We start from the raw sequence: 13,645 nt of genomic DNA, 5'->3' as shown, positions 1-13,645 counted from the left end.
AGTTCGAGGGAGACCAGTTGGCTGAATCCTGACTCGAAGTGTAGAGCACGAGAGACTGAGCAACTACTCGGTTCTGGGTTTTATTTTAGGCATTTAACATGTAGCAGTGCACAAAACACATAAAAATGGCGGAGAGGAACAAACACCAGAACAAAAAAGTCCTGCCCTCGAGGTGTGGAGAGGCGGGTCGTCCCACTGGAAGAGTGGGGTTCTGATTGGTCTTTCTTGGTCAGCTGACCTCTTCTCCTGGCTCAATCATCCGTGCCCAGGGGCGGGGCCACAGGGTACCGCGGAGGTGGCTGCGTGCCGGTACCTGCGGCTGAGCTGGGATCCGAGTTCGGCCGCTTTTCCCTGAAACCGTCGGTCCGAGCCAGAAGACTTCACGCACAGTCCAATTGGTCCTAGCAAGCCTTCAGCCCCTGAACAGTGGTGGCGACCAGCTGCTAGATCCTATTGACGTTCTCTCTCAGGTGGGCCCCCACTCATTAGCCTTGCCCCAGTATCTTTCATACTGGGTTTGACACACAATTGTCCTTTATCTCACCCCCATTTGTGTTGGATGAAGCTAAACCTTATTTTACCCGTTGCTTTTTGCTTTTCTTTCCTTCCTGACGAGCCTTTTAAAGGAGGAAATGGGGAAGTCTCCTCCTGGCCTGGTGCGGGCAGCAGCTGAGGCGGAGCCTGGGGGTGACAGAGCACACAGAGAGAGGACAGACTATCCCGGAACTGTTGTCCCCCAGATGGTCTCCTCGGAGGCAGTGACACTGCTTTGTACAGCTGGGCCTGGCTGCGGGAGCTGGCTGAAAGGGCCTTGTCAGAGTGCCCTCAGCCTTCCTTGTCCGGCTGGCTGGGATTGGGGAGGACCTGGACAGCCAGGGTCCTCGCCTGCTTCCTGTTTGATGGGCACTGCGATCGACGTTGGTAATGCCAGTTGCTGCTTTTCAGTTGGCCGGGTTCTGGGCCTCCCCGCCTTCCAACCATTTCTACAGCGTTTTTTTTTTTTTTCCCCGTTCCTTTTTTCTTCTTTTTTTAAAACATGAGCTACTGCACATTCAGTAATGCAATAGATTGCATCAGATGCTGCATTTGCCAGCCTCAGCACCGAGCTACACTCCTCACTGCTGCAGAAAGGATGCAAACCTGGTTTATGTTAGGATGGGGTTCACAGTGCAGAATCCCTAGAGAGGTTTCTGTGGGATTTCTGTTTTGTCAGTTGAGCAGCATGCTACTCTGTCTTTTCTTGGTGGTTAAGAGCATAAAATTCTGAGTGGAGAGACCAAGATTCAATCCTGCGAGGGCTGCTTTCTATATGTATGACCCTAGGCATGTTACTTAAACCTTGGTGCGCCAGTTTCTCACGTAAAATGAAGTTAATAATGGTTTCCTCTATGCATCATTGTGAGTTGAAATCGGGATAATATACATAAAGTGCTTATCATGATTCCTGGTACAGAGTACCCACCCAACACACAGCAGCCATTGTTAATATATTTGTTACAGCTCTCCTTGAATTCTGTCCCCCAACATTATCTCCCACTAGCTGGGATTGTGGAGGGCCCGGATAGACAGGGTCCTCGCCCGCTTCCTGTTTCATGGGCACTGTGATCGGCTTTGGTAATGGCAGCTGCTTCTGGCCATAATAAGAGCGTGATGAAACCAGGCTTTGTAGTCAGACAGATCTGCAAATTTGTGACAATCACACATACCTCTAGGGTTATGAGAATTAAATGAAATAATGGGTATAATCATAATACATGTATATAAGCACTTTACACATCTTATTCACTTAATCCTCCCAGCAGCTCTAAGATGTAGTTAATATTATTATGTGTATTTTACCAATAGGGAAACTAAGACATTAACGAGGGTGCTAAGTAACTGGTTCAGGCTACAAGCTAGTAAGTGAATAAAAGAAGAAGTGGGTAGGGTAAGCATGCCTATTCACTGTACCAATTGCCACCCTGTACCTTACTGCCTGAAGTGCCTGGCACCTAGTAGGAGTTCCAAAAATGTGAATTACATTTCTATACATTGCAGGTGTATAAACGACAAGGCTACAGAGCAGAGTGGATGTTTGGGACAATATCCATGGGAATTATTAGGGAGTAAAGTCAAGCCAATGATATGATCTAATGAAGTTAAGAGCACCTACTCTGTGCCAGAGGTTCTCCTGGAAGATTGGCATTGTGTAATTCAAATTAATCCTGAGATCATGGTGTGTGGTAGATGAATGGGTCCCTTTAGTTAAGGTGAATTCTGTCCACACATATCTCTGAGCTTCCTGATTTCAGATTATTCCAGAAAAAATCACTCTTCCTAAGGACTGGGAGGAAAAGTGACTCTTATAGCAGGCCCAAATTGAACAGCAAACAGGATGTGCAAGGATTTGGAAGGACAACCTTGTCACGGCCAAATTTCCAGCCTTATTTTTCACTGGTCTAGAAAAATATATGCACAGTGCAAAGCAGTCTCCAGGCTGAGAACCTGGAGGTGTCAGTCAAGGGCTGGGAGGAAACAGATGGCATGCTCAAATTAGGCAATTTGAGGCACGTTTAATAAAGGAGCTATTTACAAAGGTGTGGGGAACCCACAAGATACGATGCAGTTTCCTGGGGCTGGTAAAAGCTGAGTGCTGTCACCTCTCCTAGGCCTGAGGGGACAGGAGACAGAGTGCTGACCTGGACCCTGAGACAGACAGCCTGGTGTGCAGAACCTGTGGCCTTTGGTGGAGGGACTCAGCCAACCCATAGTGGCCCAGCAAGTGGAGGCAGGGGAATAAATACTCCAACCTCACCTTCTGTCTCCTGCCCCACCCGCTGTTGTTTGAGCCCAACCAGAGCAAACGGGCATCGTTGATTCTGGTCACTGAAATCAGCTCCCAGAATCACAGAGCAGGGTGCAAGAGGCTAGACTGTGGGTCTAGAGAGACAAAGGGAAGATTTCTGAAACCCCGGTTCTCAACTGGAACCCTAGAGAGGCTGTTGTCCCCCAGAACTGGAGATTTTTTTTTTTTTTTTTTTTGAGACGGAGTCTTGCTCGGTCGCCCAGGCTGGAGTGCAGTGGCGCAATCTCGGCTCACTGCAAGCTCCGCCTCCCAGGTTCACGCCATTCTCCTGCCTCAGCCTCTCCGAGTAGCTGGGACTACAGGCGCCCGCCACCACGCCCGGCTAATTTTTTGTATTTTTAGTAGAGACGGGGTTTCACCCTGGTCTCGATCTCCTGACCTCGTGATCCGCCCGCCTCGGCCTCCCAAAGTGCTGGGATTACAAGCGTGAGCCACCGCGCCCGGCCAGAACTGGAGATTTAAAGGAAAAGTCAAGTTTGGGATCCCAGTGATAGTGGCCTGTTTTCTGGGATTGTGGAGAGAAGTGGCAGGGCTAAGACTAGGTTTGGGCTGGCTGAGCTGGAAGGCTGACATGACCTCTAACCCTCTATACTAGGGGCGTGGGCCCTTTACCTATTCAAACTGACTTTAGTATTCAACCTAGGTTTTCTCTATGGCTATAGTCTTAAATGCAACAGATAGCCAAAGGGAACTTTCCAAGAGCAGGAGTGACTGATTGCAAATTCCTTCATGTCCTTCAAACCCTGCTTCATTTCTTCTGTGGTGTCTTCCCTGATGTTTGTGTATGCCTGTTCCACATACACAAATCAAATGAAAATACAGATCTAAAATGCAGACTCCCCACAACGGTGTGTTTTACTCATCTCCACATGCCCAGAACCTGACAGAAGGCTGACATATTGTAGAATACCCATAAATATTTGTTAAATCTTTATGTTTCTATAGTCCTTAGCAGATTCCAATTTAGCCAGCATTTATTAAGCCCCCACTACATTCCAAGCACTGAATCAGGCCATTTTCATATCAACTCGCTCATTTAATATTCCTGATAACCCTGGTTATATTTTACTCATTTTTACAAATGAGGAAACTGAGGCTCAGAGAGATGAAAGAAGCAGACATGAATTTGAAATAGAGTTCTGCTTCCTTGGTATAACGCTCTTTCCTTTCCTGCTCAGGAGCTGTCCCTTGATTGGCCGCTGAATAGTTACTTTATCCATATGCATGAACTGGCTGCATGAATGAGCCCAGCAGAGCCTCTGCATGTATGTGTGTATGCTTTGTGAATCTCTGAACCTATCAATTGATGGTGCTGGCCTGCTCACAGGGCTCGTCCCACTTTGATGGTTGCTGCCAAGTACTCATGGATATTCTCCCCTTTAAGTCTACGTTAAACCCATTGTTCAATATGAGATGGGGTCAGATGGATGCTGTGCTGAACTCACATCTCAGTTGGATGCAGGGGTCTGGATCCTGCTTGTTCCCATTAATTCAACACACATATTTCATACAGTTTCCTCTGTTGAACAGTAAAAACATAAAATTGTCAAGGGCCTACCCTTTTGTTGTTCTAAAATGGAGCTGCCAAAATTCTAATTGGCCAATAAAATGCACCTGCCATAGAAGAGCCCCAAACACTCCCCACTTAACAAAAAGAGAACAAAAAGTAAAAGTTGGTCCTTATTATATAGATTCCATATGCCCTGAGCTTGCATACAGTGCCCTCTATCAATCCTCATAACAGCTCTGAAGACAGAGCTATTGTTAGTTGTATTTTTTCTTTTTTTTTGAGACAGTCTCACTCTGTCACCCAGGCTGGAGTACAGTGGTGCAATCTCAGCTCACTGCAACCTCTGCCTCCTGGGTTCAAGCAATTCTTGTGCCTCAGCGCCCTGAGTAGCTGGGATTACAGGCACCTACCACCACACCCAGCTGAGTTTTAGTAGAGACAGGGTTTCACCATGTTGGCCAGGCTGGTCTCGAACTCTGACCTCAGATGATCCACCCACTTCGGCCTCCCAAAGTGCTGGGATTACAGGCGTGAGCCACTGCACCTGGCCTTAGTTATATTTTATAGGTGATGGGCCTGAGGCTTCAGGACATTGGGGGATATTTTTCCAAAAGTCACATAGCTTGGAGGTGGCAAAGCCAGGACACAGGGCAGACCCAAATGTCTGGCTCTTGCCCAAGGATGAGACTAGCCAAGGGCTGCTTTCTACTGCTTCTAAGCCATTGGCCTCAATCACAGATAGTGTCATCTCCATTCTTTCTCATCACCTTCTGCCCTATTTTGCTGAGGATTCAGGGCAGATTCAGATCTGGCCTAGAAAAACATCCTCCTGACCCCTCAGAGAGAGGGAGAGACACAGGAATGTGTTTCTAGGCTGTTCTGTAGAACCTAAGGTACTTTCATGACAAGCATTTCTCCTTCCTGTTAGTCCTCAGGACTCTTTATCTGCCCCTTTGTATGGCCTTATCACAGGCTGCCTCACTTATTTCTGCCTATCTCCCTTTTTAGGCAGGGACCTATTCAAGGGCAGGGCCTGCGTCTGACTCTTCTCCTCTTCCTTCCCACCTGAAGTCTCAACGTTCATCAGACATTTACTGAGAACCAATTATGCGCCAAGCTCCATGTCAGATACTTGCACAACTGTGGCTATGTTTTCTATCTGTGGCAACCCATGAGCAGTAGATTGTAGGATTTGCCCATTTTACAGATGAGGATGCTGAGGCTGGGAGGAGTGAAAGAACTTGCCCAAGGCCCCAGAGCTGGTATCTGATCATAGGCCTATTTTGCTCCTCTGTGATGGTCTTTCTGCAACATCGTACTGCTAAGTAGGTGTTCAGCAAAAGTTGGTTGACTGAAAAAGGAAGGCAGCAAGGAAGAGAAGAAGACAAATAGTGAATGAATTTCAAAGACAAGAAAATAAAAGGAAGTAATTGGATACTTCAAAGCAGTAAATTGGTGGAAGATGAAATGGGTTTAGGGTGTAACTTCCTCTCTTCTAAGGTCACAAAAAGAAGAACACCTACCCAAGATCAGAAAATAATCAAGGTGGCAGCAGCTGTAGTGTTAGCTACAGAGCGGATCTTTCACTGGGCTTTCTGTGAGGATGGAACTACTCAGATGGTCATGACAACATGAGGTTGGACCATGTAGCTTCTGTGCTCTATGTGGAAACATCAATATCCTTTTCAGGGAATGTGCATAATTTATATACATGGTATATGCATATACCTATATGTGCAGTGAAGTCAGAGAACTCACTGCCCTTGGTGTTAAATGACCAAGGTTCAAATTTCAGGTTAGTTATTTCCAAGCTGCCCAGTCTTTGGTGAAACCTCTCATCTCTCTTAACCTTAGTTTTCTCATCTGTAAAATGGTATGAGCAGATTTCTCACTGCATAGAGAGTTAGTAAAGTGGTGAATATTTGCGCTGAATAGGGGCTTAGTTTAATGTTGCCCACATCATTCTAATATCTAACTTATTGGGTTCAAATGCAGAGAGGTAAAATAGGCCTCTCTGCTACTGGCTTCCCCTCCCCACCTGGGTTATCACCTGGAAGCAGTTCCAGAGAAGTGGGGGACACCACAGACTCTGGAGCCAGACTGCTTCACCATTTCCAAGCTGGGTGACCTAAGGAGATAATTTACCTAACCTCACTTTGCCTGAGTTTTTCCATCTGTAAGGTGGGAATAATTATAGGACCTCCATCTTAGAGTTCTTAAGAAGAGTTCCAAGGTTCCAACCTTGGAACCCTGCCTGGTACATAGCAAGTGTTCAGAAAATGTAAGTTATTACAGCGTTGTTATTATTTTTGTATGCTGAGTGCTTTCTTGTGGCTGCATTTCAAGGGTTGCATTGGCCCCTGCCCCCATCATATTCCAGCTGCCAAGCCGGGGAACCCAGATCTGCAGGGCAGCGAGGAGAGAGGGTTGTTTTCTTTCAATGATGTCAGGAGAGTTCCTTATCAATAATTGAACAGTTTTTCCAGGAACCCAATCTAGAGCATGCAGTGCCCTGGCTACAGCAGGGCCTGGCTGGCTGGTGTTCCCGGAAGGCTCTGGGCAGAGGGGATTGTTATCTTGGTGCTGGTCCTGCCTGCTCTGTGGGGGAAGGGATCTTGTTGCTGGTGGCAGGGCTTCTGCTGGAGGGTGGGACTCAAGACTCAAGCCTGGCACAGCGTTCTTAATCTTCACCCAGGCCCTCCTGCACTGTCCTGCTCCAACAGTCCTTAGACTAGCCCTATTCTTCACCCAGTTTGCTCAAGCCAGGAGCCTGGAAGTCATTCTGAACACCTCCCCTCCCTTGCTGCTCACTTTTAAGCTGTTGTTGACAACTCTGCATTATTTTGCTTTTAAACATGTCCCAAATTTGCCCCATTCTTCCTTTCTCATTGCCATTGCCCTCATTCAGCTGTGTCTGGGCTTCTACAGCACCCAACTGGCTTCCCAGTTCCCTACCCTGCAACCCTTACCCCACTACCCTCTTTCTAACACACACACACACACACACACACACACACACACACACACACACACACACACAGAGAGAGAGAGAGAGAGAGAGAGAGAGAGAATAATCTTTCTAAAATGCAAATCCGGTCATGTCATCTTCATGCCTAAACCCTTCAATGCGTCTGTGTTGCCCTTAGGAAAATATATTCAACCCCTTTATGTGATCCTCAGGCTCCGTCGCCAACCTCTGTCCAGCTTCATCCCGAGCCCTTCTGGTCTTCATTTGTGACCTTCTGGCCACATTGCCCTGTGTTATTCCCTGTCCCGGGTGAGCTACATCTCACCTCTGGACCCTTGTCCTTCTTGTTCTCCCTGCCATGACTGGCTCCTACACACCTTGCAGTTCTCAGATAATGTCACCTCCTCATAGAAGCTTTTCCTGATCTTCCTGTCTAAAGCAGTGACCACGTACTCCACCCTTTTCCCCTGCCCCAGCCCTTGAATATTTCCACCATGAGATAATCCCAATAACAATAACCTTGTCAACCTACCGGCTTTCTTATTTATCATCTGTCTCTCGCACTAGAAGGTGAGCCCCTTGGGAACACACAGATCCTGCCTGACTTGCTCATAGCTACATCCTCAGGCCATCCAATAGCCCCTGGTGTCTGGCAGGTGGGCAGCAAATATTTATTCACTGGGCAAATGCAAGCGGGGAGGTTGTGTGGTGGAGTGGCGTGAGTGCTGGGCTTGGTTCCCCAGCTCTGTTCCCTGTGTGCAATGAAGCACGTCATCATCATAACTCTCTGAAGCTTGTAGCTGGAGTCAGGAGATCTCGGATCTAGTCAGACTCTGCCACTTCCCTGCTGTGTGAGCTTGGGCAGCTACACTTATCTCTCTGAGCCTCCTGTATTCCTCATCTGTCAAATGAGGATCGTACTGCCTCCCTCGCAGAAGAGCTGTCAAGATTCCATGAGGTGAAGAGTGTGGAATCCACGCGTGTAGATGGAATCTGGCACATTTGGGGGTCTGCCAAATCCCACCAGCTTCTTGCACTGAGTGGGGCAGACAGATCCTGTGTTCACCCCACAGAAGTCACAGCCAAAGAGGCTGAAAAGCAAACATCCAGCCAAGAGCATGGTTAGACAGCACCTCACTCCAAAGGAACCAAGCCAAACCAACAGCACCCAGAATGTCTGCTTCTTCCTTTCGGGGAAGGAGGGCTCCCTCTAAATTTCACTGTATTTCCCTTTGGGAAGGGGCTGCCAAGGAGCTCAGAGAGACCTTGGACACTCAACCACAAGCTTTGCTTCTGCAGTGGGAGTGCCCATCATGCCAACTGGATAACCTGATGGATTATTTATGGTATACAACTGGCCTTACAGGGTCCCACCGCTGAGAGATCCACAAGGACAATAGGTCAAATGGCTTTGCAGTGGTAACATTTGCTTTGTTTGCAAGACTTTATCATAACATTGGCTGGAAAAGATGATAAAAAGGATTAGAAAATGCGTAAGATGCTTTGCACCAATGTCAGAGCTGGTGGTGATAAGGAAGGTGCCACGTGATCCTGCACTGTAGGAGCTGGTGACTTTAGGTTTTATGGTTATGAACTCTCAGCTATAAAAACACCTTTACTGTTGGGACTCCTACAGGAAAAATTATTTTTGTTATTGTGACTGTAAAGCTCTCTAGCATCAACTTCCCCCTTTTTTGGATCCCATTGCAACAATTTATTTTACAACCATGACCTAGAAGTCAGGGTTGCTCTGGCATTAGAGCCAGAAAGGGCCATCAATGCTTAGCAGATACGCTTCTGCCTGCTTGTCAAGGTGCTGTATTTAAGAAAAAATAATGTGAGGTAGGGCACGTAACACAGTACCTGCTGTACAGCAAGCCCTATAAACATTAGCTGCTATTATTCCTACTCCTATTTTATTAACAGTAATATATATATGTGCACTCTGTAGCCTCAGATCCTTTTTTGGAATGAAGTCAGTGGTAAAGAAATTCTAGGAGTCTGGAATGTGTTCTAACAGCCCAGATGGAGTGAATTTGGTTCCAGTGCAGGTGACCCTTAAACTGTCATCCTATATCCATCCAGATGACACCTAGTTATCTCTCACTCCTAAGGCTGACCCAGATAAGAAACTCCTGATTAAGTGGAAGGAGGGAACTCACATAAAGTAAACACCTGTCAGCTACCTCCAAACACCTGATTGCATTTAAGTCTCATGGCAATCTGGAGGAGAAGGGCTGGTTTTCCTCAACTTACAGATAGAGAAACTGAGTCTCAGCACAATTTAGTTACTCACAAGAGGACTACAGCTAGAAAGCAGCCAGGCTGACTTGAACTCAGGTCTTGATGCCTCTAAAGGCTGAAATTCTCTACTGTCAGAAATGAATTCTCAGGTCTTGGCTACTTACTTATAAGCCTGTAGCAAGTCTGAGCTTGTGAAGTTTGCATTTGTTTAAAGAGTGGCATCCTTAGTCCTGGCCAACATCGTGAAACCCCATCTCTACTAAAAATAAAAAAATTAGCTGGGCGTGGTGGGGCATGCCTGTAGTCCCAGCTACTCAGGAGGCTGAGGCAGGAGAATTGCTTGAACCAGGGAGGCAGAGGTTGCAGTGAGCCAAGATTGCGCCATTGCCCTCCAGCCTGGTGACAGAGAGACTCCGTCTCAACAACAACAACAACAACAAAAAAATAGTGTCATCCTTAGCTGCAATGTATTTTCCAGTGTCCATTCTCCATTTTGAGGGCAGCGCTGCACCAGGCCTTTGACTTCTCTGCCTTAACCGGTCAGCCTTCTCATCTGTAACCCAACCCACGGCCAAAGCAGAATCCAGTCAGAGTTAAGTTATCTGCTGTCAGGGCTGCCTAAATATTTCATGGTGGCCTGGATTGCTCTGCTCCGGGGGCAGGCAAGGCAGCTAATGGATCAGCCACAGGCACCAGATGTCCAGGGGTTGGGGATAGATGGGCTAGAGGAGGAAGCTGGCAGACGATAGACGCTCAGGCTAAGCATCTTGTTAAGGATGAAGCTGTGTGTTTGCAAGGGGTCAAATTTTAAAATGCTGGACTTAGATGGGCCCTTGAACCTGGACTTAGAGGAAAGGCTGCTTTAGTGTTTTTATGGCCTTTGTATCAGCCCTTGCATGATCTTCTAAGAAACACACACACACACACACACATACACACACACCCTCTGAGGAAAATGGCTGAGTGCCTCAATCTGCAGATTGGTAAATTGAGGCTCACAGAATTGAAACAGCTGACAGGTTTGACTCACATGAAGGGATGGGAGAAGTCACATGGGCTGGACGTAGTGGTTCATGCCTGTAATCCCAACACTTTGGGAAATATAGGCGGGAGGATGGACTGAGCCCAGGAGTTCGAGATGAGCCTGGGCAACATAGGGAGATGCCTTGGGAGTAACAACTTTCAGTTTACTGCGTCTCTATCTAAAAAGAAATAACGGATTACTGGAAAGATCCTGGAACCTGGAGAGAGAGGAAAGCTGAGTTCTCTTCCCATGTCTTCCAACTACTGCCTACGACCAGATCACTTTCCCTGTCTGAGCCCAAATGTCTATTTTCTGAGGAATTCTTGGGATGCATGGTGCCATCACCATCATAACTACTGCCCCCCACCCCCAATCCTGCAGCAGATTAGGTGGGGGCTACTGGCAGAGAAAGCAAGAAGGTGGAGCAGAGGGATGACAAGGCCATCCCAATTCTGTGCCTAGGATTTTGGCCTAGAGAACACAGCTACCAATTCAATCCTGAGCTGAGCAATGGAGTGCAGGGCAGGCAGCTGCTTATGTGTTGGTTGTCTCTTTTTTAAGAGTTCACCTGCAAAGAGAGAATGCTGATGCTTAGGGGGAAATGGCAGGGAGGTGAATCCACTGAAAGTTGCATCTGTGAGCAGGGCCTAGCTAGGGAAACAAGGAGCCCAAATCCTAAAACAGGGAGGTAAAGAGTTCTGAAAGGTGGCATCTAGCAAGATGTAAAATGCTTGGGTTTAAAATGCCAGCTCTCCACTTCTTGATCACTCAGAGATGATTTACTGAGTGTCTACTCTATGGCAGGCACTGAGCTAAGTCCTGGAGTCCTGGAGTGAATAAGACAGGCATGTCCCCGCTGTCTTGGGACCTATGTTCTAGTGTGGGGGAATCAAGTGCTGTCCCTAAACCAGACGAGTTTAATGAGTCCCAAGAGCTCTGCGGGAAACAGAACAGAACGAGATGGAGTGACTGGCGGGAGCACATCCAACAGGGAGGTGACAGGAGTGACCTCTGAGTTGGGCCTGAAGAATGAGGTGGAGCCAGCCAGGGGGAGAGGGTCAAGCAGAAAAACAGTGAGAGGAAAGCCCTGAGGCTGCCTGTAAATTAGGAGACCTTCAGCTGAAAGTCACAGAAAACCCTGACTCAAGGTGGCTTCTATGATAGGCACATTTTTATCTCACTGACCTGGGAGTTCTCAAGTAAAAGGGTGGAAAATGGGGAACACAGCACTGCTGCACCACATCATCAGGGCCTGGATTCCTTCTGTGTCTCTGCCCATCCCAAGGCTGGGTCCCTTCATGGTGCCTGTAGTGCCAGGCACATCAAGACATAACTGTCTAGCGGAACAAAGAAAACTTCTGTATCTTCTAAAAGAGAAGAAGCTTTCCCCAGGAGTCCCCAGTACACTTTTCCTTAGACCACAAGTGACTCACAAGCCCAGCCCAAACTACACAAGTGAGAGAAATGGTATTTTCCATGATTACATTGGGTATCTAGTTGATATGGGGTAAGATAACCTATCTTGATCAGTGGACACTTCTATCAAATCAGAGTCCTGTTGGCCAGGAGGGAAAAAGGAAAGAGTGTTTACAAGGCAGCCCACAGGGCCCAGTACAAATAGGAACAAAATGGTGGTTAGAGGGAGGAAGAGAGGGCAAATGTAGAAAGAATCAGGTGTTGGTCAGGCACAGTGGCTCACGCCTGTAATCCCAGCACTTTGGGAGGCCTAGGCAGACAGATCACCTGAGGTCAGGAGTTCAAGACCAACCTGGCCAACATGGCGAAACCCCGTCTCTACAAAAATACAAAAATTAGCTGGGCATGATGGCGGGTGCATGTAATCCCAGCTACTCAGGAGGCTGAGGCAGGAGAATCTCTTGAACCCAGGAGATAGAGGCTGCAGTGAGCCCAGAGCCTGGGCAACAGAGCAAGACAAAAAAAAAAAAAAAAGAAAAAGGAAAGGAAGAAAGAAGAGAGAAAGAAAGAAAGAAAGAAAGAAAGAAAGAAAGAAAGAAAGAAAGAAAGAAAGAATGAATCAGGTGTCCTAGGAGGAGGTGAGGTCAGGGGGGTGGGCAGGGGACCACTGATTTGCTTGTGAACAGGCTGCATTCGTCATCTGTGAAAAATGAAGCTGATAATAATATATTTCATAAATGTACCAACAGTACATGATAAGGCTCACCATTGTGTAATGTGCCATCAAGAAAGAATAACAACTGTCAATTAAACTCTGACATGCCATCAATTGTAAAATATACTCTGATTTTTGAGATCTTAAAATGTGAAAAAGAAAACAAAAAGTGTGCGTGGTAGAACCATGAAAATTTGGTGGTAGCAACCTGTGGGGCAGAGGCAGAACTGGGATTTCCCTGCAGGATCCCTCTTTCTGTTCTTCCATTTTTGTTTGATATTTGTGTTTCTTCCAGTATGGTGAAATTGTTTCTGTAGTTTGTTAGGGCCATATCTTGAGAGTGGAGCCAAGAGGTTTGACTCACATGATGGGATGGAAAAAGTCACATGGGCCGGGTGCGGTGGCTCACACTGGTGATCTCAGCACTTTGAGAGACAGAGGTGGGAGGATCACTTGTGCCCAGGAGTTTGAGATCAGCCTGGGCAAAATAAGGAGATCTCCTCTGTACAAAAACAATTAAGTCACCCTGGCTTGGTGATATGTGTCTGTAGTCCCAGCTACTTATGAGGCTGAGGCAGGAGGATTGTTTGAGCCCAGGAGGTTGAGGCTGCAGTGAGCTATGATTGTGCACTGCCCTCTAGTCTGGGTGATGGAGTGAAACCCTGTCTTAAAAAAAAAAAAAAAAAAGAAAAGAAAAAGCAAAAGAAAAGGAAAAGGAAAAAAAAGTCACGTGGTATAGCGTGAAAACAACATAAGTTTGAATTCCTCTTGGGCCCCCCAGCTTTGATGGGACTTTGGGCAAGGCTCCTGCCCTCCCTGAGCCTGTTTCCTCTTCTCGCTCTCCTGGTTGCTGTGAGGATTTGCTGAAGTGGTGTGCAGGAGCCTTTTAGCTCATACTCAACACACAGTAGGTGCTCTATCCG

The 13,645-nt window shown here is 47.1% G+C and overlaps 1 long non-coding RNA gene across 2 annotated transcripts in view; it reads left to right on the top strand.

The window, feature by feature from the left end:
* Window positions 1-282: 282 nt before the first annotated feature.
* The window catches only part of LOC116470504 (uncharacterized), a 76,047-nt gene continuing 62,684 nt past the window's right edge, over window positions 283-13,645 (top strand). For both annotated transcript variants that reach the window (XR_009213999.1, XR_009213998.1), the window contains exon 1: window positions 283-470. This is a non-coding gene — a long non-coding RNA (uncharacterized LOC116470504). The remainder of the gene's footprint in view (window positions 471-13,645) is intronic.

The sequence above is a fragment of the Hylobates moloch genome, unplaced genomic scaffold, assembly GCF_009828535.3.
Source record: "Hylobates moloch isolate HMO894 unplaced genomic scaffold, HMol_V3 SCAFFOLD_6, whole genome shotgun sequence".
Classification (NCBI taxonomy): Eukaryota; Metazoa; Chordata; class Mammalia; order Primates; family Hylobatidae; genus Hylobates; species Hylobates moloch.
The sequence above is the reverse complement of the archived record's forward strand: the minus strand, read 5'-3'. Positions and strand labels throughout refer to the sequence as shown.